The sequence below is a fragment of the Oenanthe melanoleuca genome, chromosome 1A, assembly GCF_029582105.1.
Source record: "Oenanthe melanoleuca isolate GR-GAL-2019-014 chromosome 1A, OMel1.0, whole genome shotgun sequence".
Lineage (NCBI taxonomy): Eukaryota > Metazoa > Chordata > Aves > Passeriformes > Muscicapidae > Oenanthe > Oenanthe melanoleuca.
In genome coordinates this window covers 27925402-27946952 of record NC_079334.1, presented here as the reverse complement: position 1 = coordinate 27946952, position 21551 = coordinate 27925402, and the positions used below count along the sequence as shown (strand labels likewise).

At 41.2% G+C, this 21551-nt stretch overlaps 1 long non-coding RNA gene across 2 annotated transcripts; it reads left to right on the top strand.

Annotated features, from left to right (window-relative positions):
• The first annotated feature begins 8 nt into the window (after window positions 1–8).
• LOC130262747 (uncharacterized) lies at window positions 9–21155 on the top strand. 2 transcript variants are annotated; one of them, XR_008842148.1, is made up of 3 exons: window positions 9–195; window positions 3594–3794; window positions 14324–21155. It is a non-coding gene; the product is annotated as an uncharacterized LOC130262747 (long non-coding RNA). The 2 variants fall into 2 exon arrangements; XR_008842149.1 differs by lacking the exon at window positions 9–195 and having other exon boundaries at window positions 2470–3794; window positions 14324–14472; window positions 14936–21155.
• Window positions 21156–21551: the final 396 nt, after the last annotated feature.

The following is a 21551-nucleotide window of genomic DNA, read 5'->3' as shown; positions in this document are numbered from 1 at the left end:
CCCCCGCCGCCCGGCCCCTTCCCCGGCCGCGGCCCCCGCCCGCCCCCGCTGCCCGGGCCCGCGGAGAGGCGCGGAGCAGGCGCCTGGCTCCGGACGGCTCCTGGTCTCTCCGCTTGGGCGCCAGGAGCTCTGTGGAGAGCCCCCCGCGTGAAGCAGCGCGCTCGCCCCTCAGCCGCGCCGCCTCGGCCGGTCCGGGTCAGAGCTGGGCTGGGGCTGCTCCCTCTGGGGAGCGAGGAGCCGCCGGGCTGGGTGGCAGCATGGTCCGAGGTGCTGGGTCGCTCTGCACGGTCCGGGGTGCTGGGTGGCAGCATGGTCCGAGGTGCTGGGTGGCTCTGCATGGTCCGAGGTGCTGGGTCGCTCTGCATGGTCCGAGGTGCTGGGTGGCTCTGCATGGTCCAGGTGCTGGGTAGCAGCACGGTCCGGGGTGCTGGGTGGCTCTGCACGGTCCGAGGTGCTGGGTGGCTCTGCACGGTCCGGGGTGCTGGGTGGCTGCATCGCCCCAGCCCGGTTCGACCGTGGGAAGCTGCTTGGACCATACTGCTTTTGATGCTTGAACCCCACGGTGCTCCAGCTTCTCGTAACGAAGCAAGTCTCATCCGAAGCAAATTACAGCAATCTACTTTTCCTGAAACCTGTAGAGCACTATCAGAGTGACAAGCTGTTCTCAAGTTAATAATAGTTAATAATAATAGAACCCGATCTCGAAAAGTATTTATTGTTACACATTTGTTACACACTTTCTGTAATGATGTTAAATGCAGGAATCCAGGGCTCCCGCTGTTGGGTGTGTGGAGGTGAACCGTGGAATGTTACATCTGCACACACATCCCCCGGGTGAACATGTGTGCCAAGCAGCCAGATGCGGGGCAGCAGGTTGTGCTGTGTCTCTGAAGGACTGGACTACACATTTCAGATTCTGAAGAACGTGACTTACCTTAGGGCAACCCATTATTTGAAGTTTTCTCTGTGTCCTAGTACATTATTCAAGTAACTTTTCATGAAACTTCGGTCCTGTGAGCATACAGCAACCCACAGAAATTAATTTCTATCAAGATAGTTAACAGATAAAAAGCAGACAAGTTAGGGCAAAATGTTTACACTTGAACTTGGTTTGACAGGAGCAGTTTAGCTGAAACGAGAATATTCACTGGCAGATTAGTATTAAGTTTGTAACGTTGTGTCATGGAGAGCAGCAAGACAAGAATACTTGGTCAAATTTCAGCCATCATATTTGTGATGCTGAATCAAACGTTGCTGCTTTTGATATTGTTGTATATGGTGTCTGTCACTGAGCACAATGTTGCCTTAATGTGCTAAAATGTTGGGGATATCACTTGAGTGGAATGTGCAGTTTGTTATGTTGGTTATGGCCAGCGTCAGCAATTGGGCTAAGATTTCCTGTATTCCTTTTAGCATGTTGATTTGTGTCTCCTGATGCTGGTTGATAGGAACTTGTGCTCTCTCAGGTCTGATTTTACAGACTTCAGTAGTGCTCCTATTCACTTGCTCAGGTTGCCTCTTCTCTTTTGTCTCCTGAAAATGAAGAACCCTGAGTTTTGTCAAGATGTCCATATTACAGGTACAATAGGATGTTTTCAGAGTCACTGTAGTCACAAAAACCAATAGTGTTTCCAAGAATACTGCCTGCTACAATTATTAACTCTTCTTGGCCACTACCTAGTGTAAAATGTTGAGACATATCCTCTTCATGTACCTGCTGTCACCTCAGTTGCGACAGATTCAGATTTCCTTTCTTCTTGACATTTCTGAATTGCACATCCTGCTTTCAGGAGGTTTGATTGTGTAAACTTGATACAACTACTAGTTTACCAATATGTGAAATAAGATAACAAAGAATAAGAACATCAGCAATAATCCTAGACCATAGACGTAGGAGAATATTCTCTTGGTACTTAGCTTCTTTTTTCTGTGGTTACAATCATGAAAATATATGTGCTCTGAAATCACTTATTTTCTGAAGAAATTCTTGAGCATAATTAAGAAAGAGTTGAAATCCTGAGATTTAGGTGCTGTAATGCTAAAATTACATGTATGGAGTTCTTAGAGTGCTCCAAACGTCAGTGCTTGGTACCTTGCCTTTTTATCCATTAGTAGGGTTCAATACTTTGGAACAGGTTTCATCCACTGATAAGTCAGAAACTATCCAAGGTCAGCAATTGAAAGAGATTTTTCAGAGAATAACCTCCTCAGGATGCCTAACAACAGGTTGTGGAAGTCAGGCTCTCATCTCAAGGCCAGAGCTGCCTTCTCAATTCAGGGCTGAGCCATTTGTCCTGGAGATGTATCATTATGTCCAAAGACATCAGGATTGTCTATGTTAGACAACTCACCTCAGTGCATATTTTTAAATTACTTTCTCGCAACAGCTCTGTCTCCTTCTTGCACTGCTGACCTTTGCTTTTTTGGCTTTTTTTTTTTTTTTTTTTTTTTTTTTTTGAGCTGTAAAAATTTAAGTACATTACTTCATTTTGAAACATACGCATTTAAAGACAGATGAAAAGTTTGGAGTCCAGACCTATGGAGAATGTGATGGGTAGGGATTTTTGATATCACTCCAGGCCATCTGGCCAAACGGCAGCAAATAATTAAATTTACTGACTTGTCTTGTCTGAGATAACATCATTTCAGGGCCTCAGGACTGTTTGTGTTTCCACTCTCTCATCCCATCACTGTGTTTTTAGTTTTTGTGGTGTTTTTTGCTGATTTTTATCTGTTGTTATGACTGTACACAGCCCTTGGCACCCATATTCTCCTGCCCCTCTGCTGCTGTAACTTTATGTTTCTCCTCAGTACAATCACTCTTTCATGTGCCCCTTTTCTCTTAGTTTTAGCACACTTACCAGGTTTGTTCAATGCCAGACGTCTTCAGAGGAAGTCTGGACACAAAGCAATGTCTGTGTGTGTGATTTGGTGGAATCGATCCACTGTCTCCAGGACCAGACCCTGTACAAAAACATACTTCCTCCTCCAAAAACACTAATAAAAATTATGACCAATGAGAATTATACAATTATTTTCAAGCTTGTTTTGACGAAGCCATGTTAATTTGCTCATCTTCAAAGAGCTTTAGCTGCATGCAATAATGCCACTTAATCAGAATGGTAAGTGGGAATTCCACCCCATGCTGGACAGCTCAGATGAAGTCTGGATGACTCAAGAGCAACTGGCATTCAGCAGGAACACACTTGCTTCTTATTTCCTCTGACTTTCACTCATATTTTTTGGTGTCTTCCTTCCACAAAATTTCTCAAATCAATCTGTCTGTATTTCCTTCCCTCCAAAAAGCTTCAGGTAACAGTTTGCTGCCTTCTAATATTTGGGTAATTTTACGGTTTTATGTTACCAGCTGAATGGTGTTACACTATAGTGCTCTCAACTTGTTCTCACTAAGGAATTTGCCAACAACAACAACTTTTTGTTATTCTTAATGTCACACCTTGCTTATCAGTGCCCAAAGCCAAACATGAAGAAAAGGTGATGTAATTTCCCATTAAAGTATCACTGTATACTAATATAATATACCATTCTTAAAATATTCTAACAATTCCTCTATGTGTGCGTTTTGTTGGCAGTTTTGTTCCTTCTGGAGGAATTAATCATTTTTTCCTGGACCAAACCACTGTGCTTCTGACATGTACTGTCCCATTGAGCTGTTTATCTGCCAAAGTGGAATCCTGGATAAATACATGGAAACTTCCAGTTCTGCCTGAACAAGACTTATGCTGACTGAGAGAGTCTGTATGGAGAAACACAGCTGAGTGGCAGCCAAAGAGGTAGGGCTAGTTTGTATTATCTTCCCTAGAGACTACTACAAATTTCTTCTTCCCTGTCCTTATTTTCCAGTTTTTCACAAATGAACCAAAAGTCCTGAAGCAAAATACATTCATTGTCTCATCCCTCTGACATTGAAGTCCAATTCCCCCAAAGATTTCCCCTGCTACTGTATGATCAACATTTACAGGGTGAAAAAACCCAGAACAAAAATTACTCTTATCCTCCAATCTTTGTCCAGTGGTATCTTCCTTCAGCAGCTCCTTGTATTGGGAAAGACTTTTTTCCTTCATCCTATCTGTCACTTCTGCAAGAATCCAACAGCCCATCCCGAGTGCTGTCCCACCTCTCTGAGGTACAACCTCCTGCACGAGTTTTACTCTTCCTCAGACCATTAGCCATTTCCCTGCAAACATCTTGCTCAGTGGTGTTGACTCCACTAAAAGTAAAAGAACTCTTACAAAAGTAACATCTGAGCTTTGGGGTGTTTTTTACTTAAATTCTGGTGTCCAGACAACTGATAGTACAGAGCATTCTATGAGAACAGTTTCAAGGGGTGCCCTGGAGCACACCTAATATCACCAGGCTCCAGTTTCACATATGTGGATGCAAAGAATTTTTTTTCCTCTGGTGTTTACTGCATAATTCTGTCAGATGCAAAAATGAAAAAACATTGTAGAGTACAACCTGCTCTTCAAAGGCAGCATGTTAGAAATGCCTGTAGCCAGCCTCATTTCTGCAGGTTTGGATGCAAATTGTTGCTATGGGAACAAAACCATCTCTCCACCCAATCAGTGGAAGCAAGAGGTGGGTTTTTTTTAAACAACAAGGTTGTCTTTATCTGCCCTTCACTTAAGCAGTCAACACAAGAATGAGAACAATGATTTTCACAGCCAAACCATAGAAAATGTGACTCAATGCCAAAAAAACCTAATGAGCTTCTTAGGTCTGGGAGATTGACATCTTATTGTAGAACATGAACAGACAATAAGACAAACTGACAAATCAATCTCATTTGACAATGCAATCAAGGAAAGAAATGGGTGTGAAACTGTTCAAATCTAACTCAACCTTGCTTTGGGAGGGAAAGCTTGAATGAGTCTTCAAGGGAATTGAAAGAGGAATAGTGCTAACAGAGGAAAAGACTTTACATGATGGTGTGATTGCCTTCTTTACCCTGCACACGTGTTGAGGCTGGGTTAATGTATAGTGATTTTTCTCTTCCCTGAGCTGGTCCTACCCATCCCACCGCAGGAGTGTCCAGGCTGTTCTCAACTAAGCTACAGCCTGGCAGCCTGCAAAAGTCACAGTCAGCATTGACTTCCCTCAGTGACCAAAGAGACAAGGCCTGGGTGTGCTCTGTCAAGTCCTTCACAGTGGACTCTAGCATTAACCTCTTCATTAATGTTTTAATTCAGTCAAGGTGAGCCAGAGACCTCCATCCACAGCAAATTAAAAGTAATATAACCTAGTTTGATCCTCTCTTGTCTGGAATGCTGCATTAGTCCTGTGGCTCTGTTAAGGTTTGGCAACATGTTTAATTACAGTGAGCGTTTATTTAAGTCCCGCCTCTTGTCAGTCTGTAAGCAGAAAAGATATTTCAAAAAAAACCCCAACATCTGAAACAGATCAGTAATTGTGGGGTAGTTTTCAGACTAATTCAAACTCTATTTGTTGACAGTGATTTTTTTAAACTTTCATTTGAGGGGAAAGTACTAAATCAAACAACAACAACAACAACAACAACAACAACAACAATAATAATAATAATAATAACAATAATAATAATAATAATAATGGTTTTAAAATTTTTTAAAATCTGACTAGCTATTTCATGAATGGGAATAAAGTCAGTCTTTATTAATGAGTGATTGAACCATCAATCTTCAGTCCTTCTTAGTTATTAAAATGAATAAAAGCATACTCTTATAAATCTTGGATTCTGTACACATGTCACATGCTGTCTCTCCTCCAGAAGCTGTCAATTTAAAGCTATGAGACAGCTCACAGAAGAAAGGAAGTAGCTGTCTGCTCACAAGGCCCATAATAGAAATAAAATAACATTACTTGCACAAATACAAAATAATGCATGAATCCAGTTACTTTCTTCATATTAAATGTAGGAAAATTATCTGTCTTCTGTCATTAAAAATCTGGGAGTTATCTGATGTTGTTCCTGCCTGTATGAACACTTCTTCCTGTATTTTCTCAAGGAATATGACTGTAACTGTAAAAATTTGATGTTATTCATTGTTCACAAAGCAAAAGAATTGGCTCATCCTTGCTAAACAGTGTACTACCACAATTGTGGTATAACTGTTAGCTTGGTGCAATTTTAGCTGTTGTGTTCAGGATCATTGAAAAGCACTTCATGTTTTCACTTTTCAGACAGCTATTCAGTTGCTTTTGCTGCTCCTACTGATTCACCTAATAATTTTTTATACACAAAGCCAAATCCTGCTATTATTTTGTAAGGCTTGTGTTCCCATTGAAAGCAATCCAGATTCATAATACCAAGACATTATGCTGATAGCATTGGCTGAGACAAATACAAAGTTTCTCATGTTGAATTCAGGATCTTGTTAGATCCCAGAGTATCTCAAGTCAAAATAAAATTGCCATATTTAAAACAGAAACTCTTATAGATTGTGTATTTTCTGCGCCTGCAGAAGAGAAAAATACTATAATATATCCCTTTCAGCCTCTATAGAGAATGGGAGATTCTAAAAGCTCCATTAGAGATGCCTCACACCTTCCTCAGATATCTCTGCTACTTTTGGCTGGGGTACAGTTAATTTTGTCTGTAGTACCTGGTACAGGGCTGGGAACAGTACTTATAACCCAGGGATGTAGCTATTGTTGATCAATTATCACATAGCATCAAGGCCTTTTCTGCTTCTCATTCCACCCCACCAGAGAGAGGAATGGAGGTGCACAAGGAGTTGGGAGGAAGCACAGCTGGGGCAGCTGACCCCAGCTGAACACAGATTTCCCACGCAATGTAGCATCATGCTCAGTATATCAATCTGGGAAGAAGGAGGCAGCAGGGGACTTCAGAGCAATGGCATTCATCTTCCAAGTCACTGTTATGTGTGTTGGAGCCCTGCTCTCCTGTAAGGCTGAACACCTGCCAGCCCACAGGAAACAGTGAATTAATTCCTTTTTTGCTTTGCTCACATGTATGGTTTTTGCTTTCCCTATTAAACTGTTTTTATGTCAGCTCAAGAGTTTATCAAGCTGTCACCTTCTGATTCTCTCCCTGATCTCATTAGGGGTGAGCAAGAGAGCGTCTGAGCAGGGCTCAGTTGCTGGCTGGGGTTAAACCACAACATCATCATTAAACAAATCACACATTTGGAAGCATATGTTTGTGTTCACTCACCTATGAACTCAGAGCAAAGGGCCAGCAGCAGCAGGGAAAGCAGATAAGCCCCAGCAGTGCCAGCTGGACTGACTTAGCTAATGAAGTGTGTATAAACAGCAAACATCCATCATCATAAATTATCCTCCAAGTGCCCTTTCACATTCAGTCATCTCCTCACATCTAGTGCTTCTTAGACAACCTGTGACATCCGTGGCCTGGATCCTGCAAATGACTAGACTGAGTAGGAAATGTGCTCTGTAAACATGCTGTTCATTATAGCTATGTTACCTACTGCCAGATGGATTGATTTGAAATGGCTTATTGCTTACTCACCCTTTTGCGTATTTGAATTAGAAGAGTTAACAAATTGCCTAGTAGTCAGGAAACAAGTGCTTAAAGGTTATGAAACTGCCTTTTCTGCCTCCATAGGCTGTTGCAGGGGAGCTGAAAATTTTACATGGGGGTATTTTTATCTGAACAGAGCTTGGCTTTGTTAAACAAGCTGCACATTACAAATAAAACCTGTACTTCAAGACTATTCATAGGAAAAACAAATATTGTAGCTTATTAATTGGCTATGGTGTTGTTATTTTTATATATTTTAAACAACAGATAGAGAGAACTACATAGATAGACCTTAGAAAAAGAACTCAACTAGGACATAAGAAAGTTGATATTAGAAAGATATTTTTTCCCAGAAAAGACAATATGTATTCATTCAGTATCCCTATTTCAAAATCATCCAGTACTCATGAGATAAAACTTATTTCAGTGATGATATTAGTATCAGTGTCCAGCACTTATTAGTAAAGCAAATACAGACTAAGAGAACCAGGTAAGCATGTATTTTGTAGCACATGAGTAAGCTTAAGGAGCCAAAATCTACTGAAAGGAATAAAATATCCCAGTCAGGTCAAGCAGAGCAGAGTTAATGGAAATACATTGTCCTGTGGCTAAAGAAACAACTCAGGCAGACCTTACACTCCTCTCCAACATTTTCATGGAAATGACAGCAGGTAGCTACCCTGCTACTCATAAAATTAGCTGTATGTAACTTCACTGAACTCAGCACACTGGGCAGCATTTGTAGCAATTTCAGTAACTGCCATTCTGGTTCGAGTCTGTAAATTTTCTAAAAGATACAAAAATATGTTTGCATTTGAGTTTACCTGCTCCATAAATATAGTTATTCTGCTCCCAGCTGCTGCAAAAATAAGCCCAGCTTTTCCCAGAGTTGAATAACTCAGATAGAGAGCTGGTACATCCAGGAAATATTTTCCATTTCTTAACTGCAGTGACATTTGAGAATGCCTGCCCTCTGGAAGGCTGCCTGGGCTGTAGATCTTTTATCAAACTGGGGTTTGCCTTCACTTTTGCATTCCATCTGAGCTTACAGAATTTTTTATTTTATTTAAATGAACAGATATTAGTCCAGACTCAGGACAACATTAAATAATATCCTTAGTGACTTTCTAAAGATGGTTAAAATTTAGTGTGTGTTGAAATGCTCTCTTGCACTGACTCCATACAGTGCAAGACTCTTCTGAAATTACTTTCAGAAGGTTTTTCTTAGCATTGCTTTCCACTGCCTCTTTAGAAGAAATGCAATTTGGAAGCATCATTGACTGTGTTCCTTCCCAATCCACTAGCAGTATCTTCTCCACCTGAAGGGTATTTTGAGGAGCAGATCCTCTCTTGTTACAACTTATCATACAGGGCACAGCTCTCAACAGCCCCACAGTAAATCCACACCAAACTGTAAATATGACAATAACATGGGGCATTGAAAGCACCATGGTTTACTTCAAAATCATAATAATGACCTACTTTTTATAGCAGCAAGGATTTAAAAACATGGCAATTCAGAACAAAGGCAGAAATATTGCTCTGCCTTTCCCATTGGTACCTTCTGGTGAGTATTCACGCATGAAATGCTTACTGCCTAGCTCAACTGCTTGAAAGTTATTTACCTCTACCTTACCTATAGGCAGGCTCCTTTCATGAGAAATTAAGTAAACTTACTTAAAATGAGTAGAGGAATATCTGCTCTACTCAATACTTCTCCCCCACTCAATAATTGGAGCTGGTTCCCCTCTTACAGAACAAAAACTATTTTAAACACCAGGAATAATAAGGCATAAATTTGGCAAAAAAGGTGTAACTTTTTCCAGAGCCATTTGGAAAACAAGACAGGCTCTTTAATTACCAAGTAGAAATAAAGCTGTCAGGCATTTTCTGACAGTTTTTCAAAATGATCTTTAGCACACAGCACAGAGAAAATGTAACTTGCCCAGTGTTAGATCAAGGTTTGTCTGCTGTCAATTAAAATGAAAGAATATATGAAGTCTGAGGGTGACATCTGGTATTTCAACACAAAAATGGAAACTCTCAGACTTAAAAAGGCTTTTGTCAAGATAATCTTCATTTAAAGCTAACAATGTAAACAGTGACCAGACTGAAAACTGCAAGCACTAGAACCCACAAAAGTAAGACACAGAAAAGATGACTTTTATTTAGCTGGCATTTTCATATCTGTAAACATGGTATGCTGTGAGCAGTATATGGGCTGTGCAGAGCAAAAGGGAATGCCATGGATGGCTGCGTTGAATTACCCAAGTAGTGGAATGTTTACTGCTCCATAAAACCCATCATATGGAAATCAATTCCCATCACAGAGGTTGTTGTTATATATTTTGGCTGTTGAACTGTAAATCGAATGGTGGAAGCTTAAGTTCAATATATAATGTGCCTTAATATAGGATTTTTTTATTTTTGTTTTTAGCAGTTACTCTACATAATTATGACTTCTTGTTTTGAGCAAATGCAAACTATAAATAGTCTGTGGCAGCATGTGTTAAACTGATTCAGCTCTTGTAGTCTGGCAGGAGAAGGGCAGAGAAAGGCTATGTGCCTATTGCAGTGGCACTCAATCAAGCCCCAAAAGGCCATTACATTCTGTTTAGAAAAAATAGGTGAGTCTTGAGCAGCATGAAGAACTCATAATGATGAGGCAACCTTTCACCTCATGGTTTGGTTTATTATTTTCAAAAGGTCAGCTGTTAAATGTAGGTAAATACAAACACTGTTGCACAAGAACTGGAACTAGGGAAACCCACGTGGCCATGTGCACCCAGCAAAATAGCTCAGGCTTTTTTCTCCCATGTATTGATCATGTGCATTACTTCCTCTGCACACCCTGAATTCCCCCCTGCTTCCAGTGCTCGCTACCTGCAACACCTCTGGCTCACACCTCATGCCAACAGACCAGCTGGGACACCTAACATCACAGGAAATGTCACAGAAAGTAGGATCTAATGAGATACCTGGTTTTGGTTTTATTTTAATTCTGATTTCCATTTTTCTGTATGATTTTAAGCTGATGATGATCAGTGTGACAAACAGTATCCCTTGATGATCAGGGAATGCAGTCCCAGCATTGCTCTTGAATCTGTAGAAATGGAGAAAACAGAGAACAGCAAGAGACTAAGGGAAGAGAAGGAATTTCCATCTTTCCTTAACAGTCCCCTGACTGTATCTACCCCAATAAAAAGTACTTGCATATGAGTCATCAATCATTTTAAAGCCTGTGTTAGCTTGTGAGCAGGTTATGAGCTGAAAGATTAACAGTCATCAGAGAGGAGTGAGGAACAATTGCTGCTCCATGGCCTGTTCTTCCCCATAGAAGTCACCAGCCTTATTGCACCTCTAAGAGAATAGATTCCCCAGTTCACATGTTCCCCTGAATGGAAAAATGAGGAGTACAAGCACTAATCCTTCTCACCATTGCCTCTAAAGGTCAGGCAGCTCCTACTCAGGATGTTTGCATGCCAGCTGTGAGGTTAAGGTTAGTACAGAAGTACACAGAGAGCCAAACATCTTGGGAGAGTGGCTGGTTCAGAACTGAGTGGTGAAAGGGCTAATAATACAGAACAGCTTAATATTTTTATTTTTTTATTTGGAAAAAAATCAAGATTCCTATAATTAATATAAATTAGAGAAAAATTTTTCTTTAATTGTCAGGAACTGAGGAATATGTGTAGGACGAACATGTAGGATAATCTGGAATGTTTAGATGCCCACGAACCTCAGGAGCAATAGAATAGTTGGCTGAGGATTCTTTTTCACTGACCTTGATTTTGAAGGCACTGGAGGAATTCCAGGAGACTGAAAGAATACTTCTGCTGTGCTAGTATATAAAGTGTTGAAGTGACTTGACTAAGATAAACATCCACTAGCAGTGACAAGGAACGTAGAAAAAATATACTGGTAGAGACTACAAAGAGTGTTAGTACTTCAAGAATGAACAATAGGCACAGAATGTCAATGGTGGTGATTTTTCTGAGACTTGCCAGAGAAATCTTATTTCATCCTTTCAGATTACAGGTTTGTACAGGTAGCTGTGGAGATGTAACACACCTAGTGGGGTTACAAGGGATTGCAAGGGGGTTAATTTTGTGCTGTGTAAAACCTAATGAAAAATTAGCAATATACCATGGCAGAAAAGCCCTAGCTAATTGGTTTAAAAACAACTATTCCCATGAGTATAGTTTTATTTAGCTCTTCCCCCTATATTTCAAGTATATGCTTCATGTTGTCCTCCCTCTCAGCATTTGCTAACATAGAAATCAGGAGCTCTTAGCTAGAGGGAGGTGTCTGAGAGTGGAGCTGGTGCTGCAATCAGCAGGATATAGGTGCAATGGGAATGTCAGGGTACAAGGTAGGTCTGGAGCACATAGTGAGCAGTACTCAGCACTGGAACTAGAGGAGCCCAGGGCTGCTGCCAGGATGGACCTGTTCACCCACTGCCTCCAGAGCAATCTGAGTTCTCTGTGGAATCCTGCAGCAAAAAAACAAACAAAAAAAATGTCTACTATGTCCTTGACTACCTGCTGCAAGCAGAAAGAGAATAATGAATTTTACACTTTCTATAAAGGATCGGTATGATAGGTAGTCTTCATTCTGAAAAGACTGATAAAAAATAGAGAGCGTAGAGAATCACAAAAAAATGACAAGGGCAAAGTGCTTTTCATGGAGAGATCGAGGGTTCCATCTGTTTAGCTTGTCAACAAGAAAAGTGAGAAGTGACTTGCTTACAGTGTATAAGTGCTTTTCTAGGCAGAAAATACTGGGCAGTCATCACTTCTCACAGCTTGCAAAGACAACAACAGGATCCAGTGGCTGAAAGCTGGAGCCAGCCAAATTTGATTAGTAATTAGGCCCAGCTTTGTAAAGATGCCTGCTTAGCAAACACATGAACAAGGAGAGACTGTTCCACAGAGCAAGACAGGGTGCTTTGTGAGAGACAGGCTTGAGCCAAATGAGACATTTCACTCGACTTTGAATAAAATAAATGCAAGTTAATGATTTAATCCCTCCTCTTAAAAGGAGGAGGGATTAAATTGTCTAATAACAACTTTATAAAAAAACCCAAATCAAGCTCTTAGGTCTACTTTGCTCAATTCGTGGACAGAGGAACAGGAAGACATGCCAGACTAGAGGAACAAGGGAGGACATTTCCAGTCTCTTTTCCTAACAAAAGAGTCACAGATAGCTGAGGCAAATGGCCAAGAATGACATACTAGGAGGACAAAATGAAAATCTTAGATCTCTTGCTCCTTCATACTGGTAAGTAATCAGGGAACCTTCCTGTTAGGATATCTGGGGGAAGAAAATGAAAGACCATCTTTAATTATATTGGCCATTGTATTGATGCATTTGCATTAAGCACTCATCTCCATTGGTGATGGGCATAGCATCATTAATATCCAGAATGGGCAGTCTTGCAGGATTAGATGAAAGAGGAGAGGCAGAAGGCTACTGGTGTGAGAAGGGACAGCAGATCCTGATGCAGAAAGTCAGGGGTAGCACAAAACCACTTGGCTGTGGCTTGGGGAGATGGACAGGAGGCGGCATGCAGAGCTGTACTGGAAGCCCCTGGAATGAAGCAACACAGGATGGAAGGTGGCTGATAGTGTGCAGGAAATTGAAGGGAAGCAGGAAAGATGTGCAGATGCACCGCTGAGTAATAACACAAGCTCATTGGCTGTTCAAGAGAAGCAGAACTATTACTGCAGAGAGCTTCCCCCTGCTTTGCCCTCAACTACAAAATCTGTTTACACCACTGCTTGCTACAGTCATCCCTTTAAAAGCAGTATGTCCTGCTGTGAAGAAACCAAGCTGCATGGAAAAGTTTGCTCTTGGATCTCAACCAGCTATTGCTACAGTGTTTTCAACACCACGGGGCTTCCCAGCAGAAACTGAACAATCCAGCACTGCGAGTGAAAAGCTTTTCAGTGCTCTTAGAGGCTTCACTAAAATGCAGAGACAAAGCATTTATGGAACCCATGGGCTTGACCTACTGTGGCATGGCTTTTGGGGATTAAAATAAGAGAAGTGGAAATTTCAGGCAATGCAAGAGGTGAAACTGGGTCCCCTGTAGACTTAAGTTATATAAAAGCTAAATAACTACCAAAAGACAATTTCAGGCTTAAGCAAACTCACGTGATAAGCACAAATATTCCTGTATAACATGCCTATATAAATGAACACGTGTTTATTAACCCTATTTAGGAGGTTACTGTCTTTCTTAGAAGAGCTTATTTAAATATTATTTTGCGTGAGGTAGAGGGGATGGGCAGAAAGGGGAGGACAGAAAGGAGGACAAGACAGTCCTACAAATTCACTCTGGCTTCTTGTTAACACTGACAAGCTCAGAAATTATCTAAATGCCTGCTGATGTCTTCTTCTTTGAAGGCTCTGTATGAATTATAACACACAAGTGCTAGTCTAGCAGCTTTTAAACACTTGTTTCTAGACAGCTTACAGTCTGTGATATAAGTGGATTTTTTCCTTAATATTTTTTTAACAAGATGCTATTTTGTTAATTACAGAGCATGAAGGCAGTTATACTGTGGAATCATGGACTGTGACATGAGGGCATTCATTTTGCCCAGTGTGGAGTTAGACAAATGGATGGTCAATCATGGCTTGTAATTCACATTGTGATTGTGGTTGCTGAGTGCAAACAAAAATTACAATCCTGATTAATAGGAGCTACAAGTACAGATAAGAACTCACTTGGGCTTTAAAAGAAACAAAGTTTACTAAATATAGTTAGACAAGTCCTACAACATGGATTATTTGCTGCTCACTGCTTTTCTTTTGCAGATACATTACTACCCTTACAAGCTGGGTTTGGAGCATCCAGTCAGTGCTTCACCATGGTGGACACATTCACTGTTTTTGATGCTTGCTTTTTGAAAACCAGTTTGTGCTTTTCTTCAGTCGCCAGAAGCAAGCGTGCAGCCATAGCACAGGTGGGTAGGTGGCAGGGCTATTGCCAGCCCCCAGTAGCTCTAAGGTGGCTGTTTTGGGAGTGAGTTACACAGCAGTTACTTGTTGTCCTTTCTTTTGTAAGCTGCAGTGGTGAGTGGCAAGCAGCAAAGAGGACTCTGCTTTGGACTTTAGAGAAGCTTTCCAGCTCTGGGGAGGAAGGGTGTTATTAACACAGAGTTGATAGATGTTCTAATGATGTTTGGATCAAAATGAGGGGCTGGCACCTTACCAGGAGGACAGATTTGTTGGGGGTGAAGGGTAAACAGAGCCAGGTATCCACTTCCCAACTCTGTGCTTTGTGGGGGAGTGGTTACTGTGGATTTTTGTGAGGCACAGAAGAGACAGTGCATGCAGATCCAGCTCCATTGGGTAATACAACTCCCCAGTCCCTGGGCAAAGCTGGACATTATATCTGGGATTTTGTTTCATTTCATGTTATTACAGATGTAAACAACCACAGAGCTCTGCAGAAGAGCAGAGCAGTCAGCCTTGGTGCTGAGCAGCCCCTCCCTGGGGCAGGCACACCACTGCCTGCAGCCAGCGCTGCTAGGTCACCAGCCCAGAGCACCCCTGCATGCACCTGTCTTGACTGACTGCAAGATTTGCAACCCACCTTGATGAATGCAAACAAAAATATCCATGATTGATTAAATTCTTCATTCAGCTCTGATGATTGGTTACAGCAAGTGATAGCTGGGTGCTGAATTCATTTTTGCCCTTTCAAGTTAGCAACATGTCTTTTGACACATTTAATTTGCTGCAGTTTGAAGTGATCCTGGAAATATCAGCTTCTTTCGCTGCTTTTCAAATCCTAAACTTCAATTGCTAATTCAAGCTTTAAAAACTCGAAGACTAACAGATGTGTAAGGAATTTTTTGAAGAAAAATATCAATCAGGAAAAAAAAAAATCAATCAGAAACTATTTGAAGTCTATCATGTGAAGTCTATTGGAAAGAATTTCAAGTAAAACACAAATTAACTTTTGCTGTCAGTATTTATAGCAACAACACTCCAGGACATAGAAACCCAAACTGAAAAATCTCATTTATAAAAATGAAACTAGATTCCACTGGAGGGGACTGCAAACTAAATAGCATGAGTTAAAGGAAAGTCAGGTGGATTTTGGTGGTAGATAGCCACCATGACTTCCAGGTGCTGGGCAGAGCACTCGCTACCACCAGCATCTTGCCCTGTCCATGAAACAGAAGAAGGGTAGTGCAAATTCCTTGTTGGCCTGTTTCTATTTCCAGACTAGCTCTTCTGCTTTAGATCCACATTATTAATGGGCTCTCTGGGGAACAGGCATGCAGAAATTAAGCTTTGCTATACCCAGAAGGCCAAAAGCACTGCCAAGAGTCGGTACCTGATTTAGACTCACGGTGACAAGGCTCAGATTGAGATTCAGAGGTGATGTCCCCTGCCAGAGGCAGAGATATCTCTTTCTCAGGGTGGCTTTGTGCTGAGTGGACCAAGCCACTTCTAGCTGGGCCCCAGAAAAATGTGAAGGTCAGACTGAAGATGTTCAAGGTCAAGATATGCCAAATAACAAAATGTCCTTCTTGTGCCGACAGTGATCTTGCTGTTGTGTTGCAGGCTAGTGAGGTGTATCTGAGGCTCATACATTAATTTTTTTCTCTGGAAAGTAAAGCAGATCCTTGAATCCCCAACATCCAAGGTAAATAAATCCTCTCTTTCTTTTTAACACAGCTGCTTCAAATGAAAACAAAACATGCTGTGGTTTTCTTGATTTCTCTAGCCACTGGCAGACACAAGGAAAGTGCCACACACATATTGCTGAATTTGGTTTTGCCTCACTGGATTTTTATGGATGGTTACCCTCAAAAAACAAACTATTAATAGGCCTGTGTCTGAATGCTCGACCATGTGAGACTTCATCTGTTACATTCAGGCTGTGTTTTGATAGATTGTTATTCCATTAACTAAAAATCCTTTGGGCTATGAAGGATATAAAACAGTCCTACAACCACTTGCCCTAAAACTAATATTTAATTACCACAGGGAAAAATTGAGTAGTCCATTAGAGGAATGGGAAAGGAATTACTTCATAGACAAAGAAAATGAAATAGATATGAATTCTAGCAGTATAAGCCAATCTAAAAGTCTTTTGAATTGTGATTTGTTCAAGTGATGCTAACAATACTACAGATCATTTAAATAGATTTTGTAACTCTGATGTTGTTACAGAGATTAAATTACACTAAGATAATAATGTAGCTTTAGGGTAATTTACATAAAGAAAAAGCTAGACTCCTAAAATTTCAGTTTTCTGCATACCCTTCTTAATGGGAGCAAATTCCAAAACAATTTTGATTTTAGAAGCAATTTGTGAAGCTGTCCAGTGACCATTGCTCCTGCTCCAAATTCCCAGGCAAAAATTAGGCAGTAATTTTTATTTTCACTCATGCACACAAGCAAAAATTCTTGCTTAATCTCTTCTGCCTTTTCTGGTTTATAGTGCAGGATAAACCAATTTAAATAAAGAGATTAATGATTTTAAATAACAAGCGAGAAATTTTGCTTTGAATATGAGTTTTTAACTTGCCTTACACATCTTTATAATTTGATTTGAAGAAATTTTAGCACTGTTTGTTGGAAAGTTTGCAATGCAAATTTCTACATAATCTTGATGCTAAATGTGGTATTTTTTTCCTACCTATATACCTATGCACATTTGTATATACACATCTTGCTTGGAGTACATGTATTCCTGTCCTATTTTTTTTTTACTCTGATAATATTTTAAACCAAAGAAATCATTATTCAAAGCCTCTAAGTAAAATGCAGAGAGGAGATGTGTAAATCTAAGTCTTAAAGTGCTTTTTCAAAAAACCAAACCTTCTCATAGATGATTATTGCATACATATATTTTGGAAACAATGCTTTTTTTTTTTTTTTCCCCTCAAGATCACGGTTCAATTCTGCCCTTTATGTTTGTTGCCTGTGAACAAAGCTAAGACCACCTTCAAAATTCATCAGCATGGGAAGTAACATTGCATGAGTTCAAATGACACAAAAATGTAAGGAAAGAGCCAGACCTGGTTTTGGCTCTTCAGCAAAGGGAAGTCTCTGGCAGCTCTGATTTCTGCAGATTGAGCACGGTCCTGCTGGTGGCTGGGTATGGTGCTCACAGCAAAGCACTCCCCTTCCTGGCTCCATGCTCGAGGTAAGACACCATCAGCTCTGGCATGAGAGCCTTGCTCTGCTTGGCAGCCAGAGGGTGGTGTTCAAAGCCCAGCATGTCTCCAGGACAAAATACCTGCTCTGGTATCTTCCACTAGGACGGGCTTCCCCTTGGAGTAATCCAGCATTTACTGTGGGATTTGCATGAGGAACCTGAAAAGACATTTAAAGGCTGCCACTCTCGCCCACACCTTGAAATACCCACTTTTGTATGCTCCTTGAAAGTACCACATGAAAGCAAGGCCTTTAGATTTGCAGGTTTTTTAACCTCTAAGCAAAGTAAGGATCTGTTCCTTCTCTTCCCCCAGCTGCCATCAGAATAACAGGCCCCACAGAATTAGTAAATCAAAGGTTTCAGTCTGAATGCATCACAGCTGTGGAAAACATATACTTCAGTTTTCAGGGCTGATGACTTCCAGCTCTATCCAAAATAATTTCCCCTGTAATTCCCAATCAAGACTGCTTCCCAACACCAACTTTAGCAGGACACATCCCAAAAACTGAACTTAGATGACACAGAAACATGTCTTGGTGAATATCTGAATGCTCTCAGTGTGCCCTCAAAGAGCCAGGTGGGCACAGTGTGCAGGAGTCAGTAGTACAGCACAAGTCGGGCAGGAAGGGACAAGGCCTCCTGCCTTTCAGCATCCTTAAATGCCCTAGGATGTCCCTGCCTGTCAAAGATTTCTCCTCTTGCTGTAGCTGGAATGGTTATGAGACGGTCTCCTGAAGCTCCCTTCCCCTTTCCAACATGTCCTGGGCAGTTTCAGCTGAGAGGGCAGAGGTGCAGCCTGGGCAGCAGCGAGGCAGGATGCAGTGCCCCATGGAGGGCAGGGCACCGTGCCAACGCACGGGGCTGAGCTGAGCGTGCTGGGAGCACAGCAAAAGCCTGCAGGCAGCTACAGCAAAGCCTGCTCAGGACCGTGCTCAGTGGAAAGCTATTGATACAGACACAATTTCAAAATAAAAGTGGGTTTCAGCACTCTGCTGCTCCTGGAAGAGGTACCTGTCTCCTTAATGAGCCTATTCTCATACCAGAAATTTGTTTATTTCAAAACTTAGCTTTAGTGCAAGGGGGATATTTCTATCAGTGCTTCCGTTGCACTTGGTTGAAGACACTGCTGCAACATTTGGCCAGCTTGACATTTAAATGTCATTTACACCAGAAAGCAACTGAGCCTGAATACTGAGGCAGATATCATGAGCGAAGGTGAGCTTCCACAACTGAATGAGGTTGCTGATAAAAAGACTGAATTGCAGAAGCATTTGCAGAATGCCAATGGAAGACCACTGATTCTTCTGCATATGCTTTATTTCCTGTATGTGCCTTGTGCAATTTACCTTGGAGGAGCAATGCTGCAAGAGATGTTACCAAAATTTTCATTTAAAATCTAGCATTTGTGGTCCCTACTGGTTAAAGCAGGATAAGCAGGTTTCTGTCCCCTCCTGAAATGGGATTGATGATATTTTCTAAACCAAGCTTCTGAGTCCTAGACTTGCTTCAGCCCAGCAGGCCAGGGGGACATGCTGACATCCTCTCTTTCTGTGTAGCATTGCTGCACACAAAGTTGTTCAAAACTGTTTGCTTCCTCAATGTTTCTGTTCCAGATGACAGCAGGACAAACAGACTGAGATCTCTTCTTTTGACATGGATTGTGTAGGAAGAGTTATTGCCTATCCCCTAAGCACAGAATTTCATTCCCAAACGTACCTCCTGACGTGTGTTTAGGATGCAGTCCAAAAATCCACAGGACAAAGAAGGAAGAGTAATGAAATTGGTAAAAAAACGCATTAAAGAGAAATAGAGGCAAAAAAAAAATAAAGTTAATTACTCTACCTGTGTTTGAGCCCACAGGGTGTGTATAGATGAGTGTTAGTGATGTAGCTGTCCATTGGTGCTGGGGTAAACTTTGTTCTTAAGGCCAAATAATCTATCAAGATAAAAATGTTAAACAAGTCCTTTCCACTTATGCTGCTCAGTATGGCTCAAATTGCTTTTCAGCTGTGCCCAGTGCTTTTGCTGACTTAAAGTAAATTAAACACCATCCTTTTCTAATTAGGTAAGTTAGGAGATGTTGGTGCTACTTCCTACTAATTTAAAGACTATAACTAATTTAAAGAAATTAAAGCAAAAAACCCCACCTTTAAACAATAAATTAATCCAGAATTTGATTTAATAAGGAAGGAAGCAACTGAGGGTTAAGTAACTCAGTCAGGTGGGCATGCAAAGGAAAATCAGCCAGTGTAAAGCGAGTAGTGTACCCTCTGTGGGGGTTATTGGGGATCAAAGGTTTTTTCTTCTTAACAGATAATTGCAAGCATGTAATACATCCAATCCCCTTCTCAGTCATCTTTAATAACCATTTCTGTAAGTCATTACACTGAGTGTAACTGTCCAGGTGCTGGCAGCCTCTGTGGAGAGAGGCCAGGGCTGCCCTGTGCTGGATGCAGCCAAGGCAGCACAGGGCACGGCTCAGTCCGGCTGCCAAATGGGGGCACCTCTGGGAAAGAGGATCTGAGGTGGGGCAAAAAATATTGCACAGGCAGAGGATGAGGGGCGAAGAAGTGGGCAGCAGTCACCTGAACACCAAGCTGAAAGCAGGAGGAGGGTGAGGAGGTGCTGCAGATCTGAGATGAGCTGAGATTCCTGGCAGCCCCAGGAGGAACCCACACCAGCAAGCAGGCATTTCACAACAGGAATCTCAGCCTGTGGAAAACCCATACTGGGTTTATCCATAAGGACTGCAGCTCATGAAGAGGATTCAGGCTGAAGCAGGGGGCAGGAACAGCAGAGCCCACAACAGCTGTTACAGATTGACCACCATTTCTGAGGAGGAGGCAGAAAAGTCAGGAGTGAAGGTGTGAAGTAGAGGAAAGGGAGGGTAGTATTTTATAGTTTTTGACTTTGTTTCTCACTATGCAATTTTAATTGGCAATAAATTATAGTCTCTTTTGCGTTTGATGGTAACTGGCAAGCATTCTTCCCATCTTTCTCAACTAATTAAGTTTCTCTTTTCTTCTTCTACCAGCTGAGATGCTGGGGTGAATGAGAGGCTGGGTGGGCACACCCCCCATCAGTTATCCAGAGTAGAGCATCAGGTACAGGAAGCCTTGTGGAGAGTGCAAGCTTTGCTAAAACACATCAGCAGACTGGAATAAAAGTCACCATTAGCAAGATACAGAAAAAAGCCACAGCCCCAAACAGCTCTCTTTCAAACGTGATTCGCCAGCTTCATAATTTTTGAAACTGGATTCTAGCACATTTTACTTCTTTGCCTCCTAAAAAGGTGTGCAATATTGAACTTTCAAAGACCTTTAAAAATCCCACCACAAGAGAGCTAACAGTCCATCTCAAACCCTTATGAGAACATCTTGTAATGAACCTGCACAGCAAAAGAGAGGTTTGTGACAGAGGGCCCTCTTCTTATGGGTAAGTTCCCTTATGGGTGAGATATCATTTGATTAATGTGTAGCCTCTCAAGTTTTATATTATGTTTCATCCCATACTGGAATGCAGCAATGCTTTTTGCATACTCATGCATATACTTATGAACACTTTGTGAATGAAAAATATAATCCTGATTGGTCAAACTATTCTAACTTGTCATACAAAAATTTAGAGATGGCTTCCCAAAATAGTACATGAAGAGTGCATTATCTGCCATGCAGAAACAATAAAAGGATAATGTTAAAGACGAGAAATCTATATTTCAAATGTGTATTTGTATTCTGTTGAATGACACAAATATGAGGAGTAACTACCACAGGAGTGGTTATCATGCTAAAAAGAGTTTGAGAGCTTCTTATTTGAAGACAGGACACTGAAAATATTAGAAAAAGCACAATATCTTGATGAGAT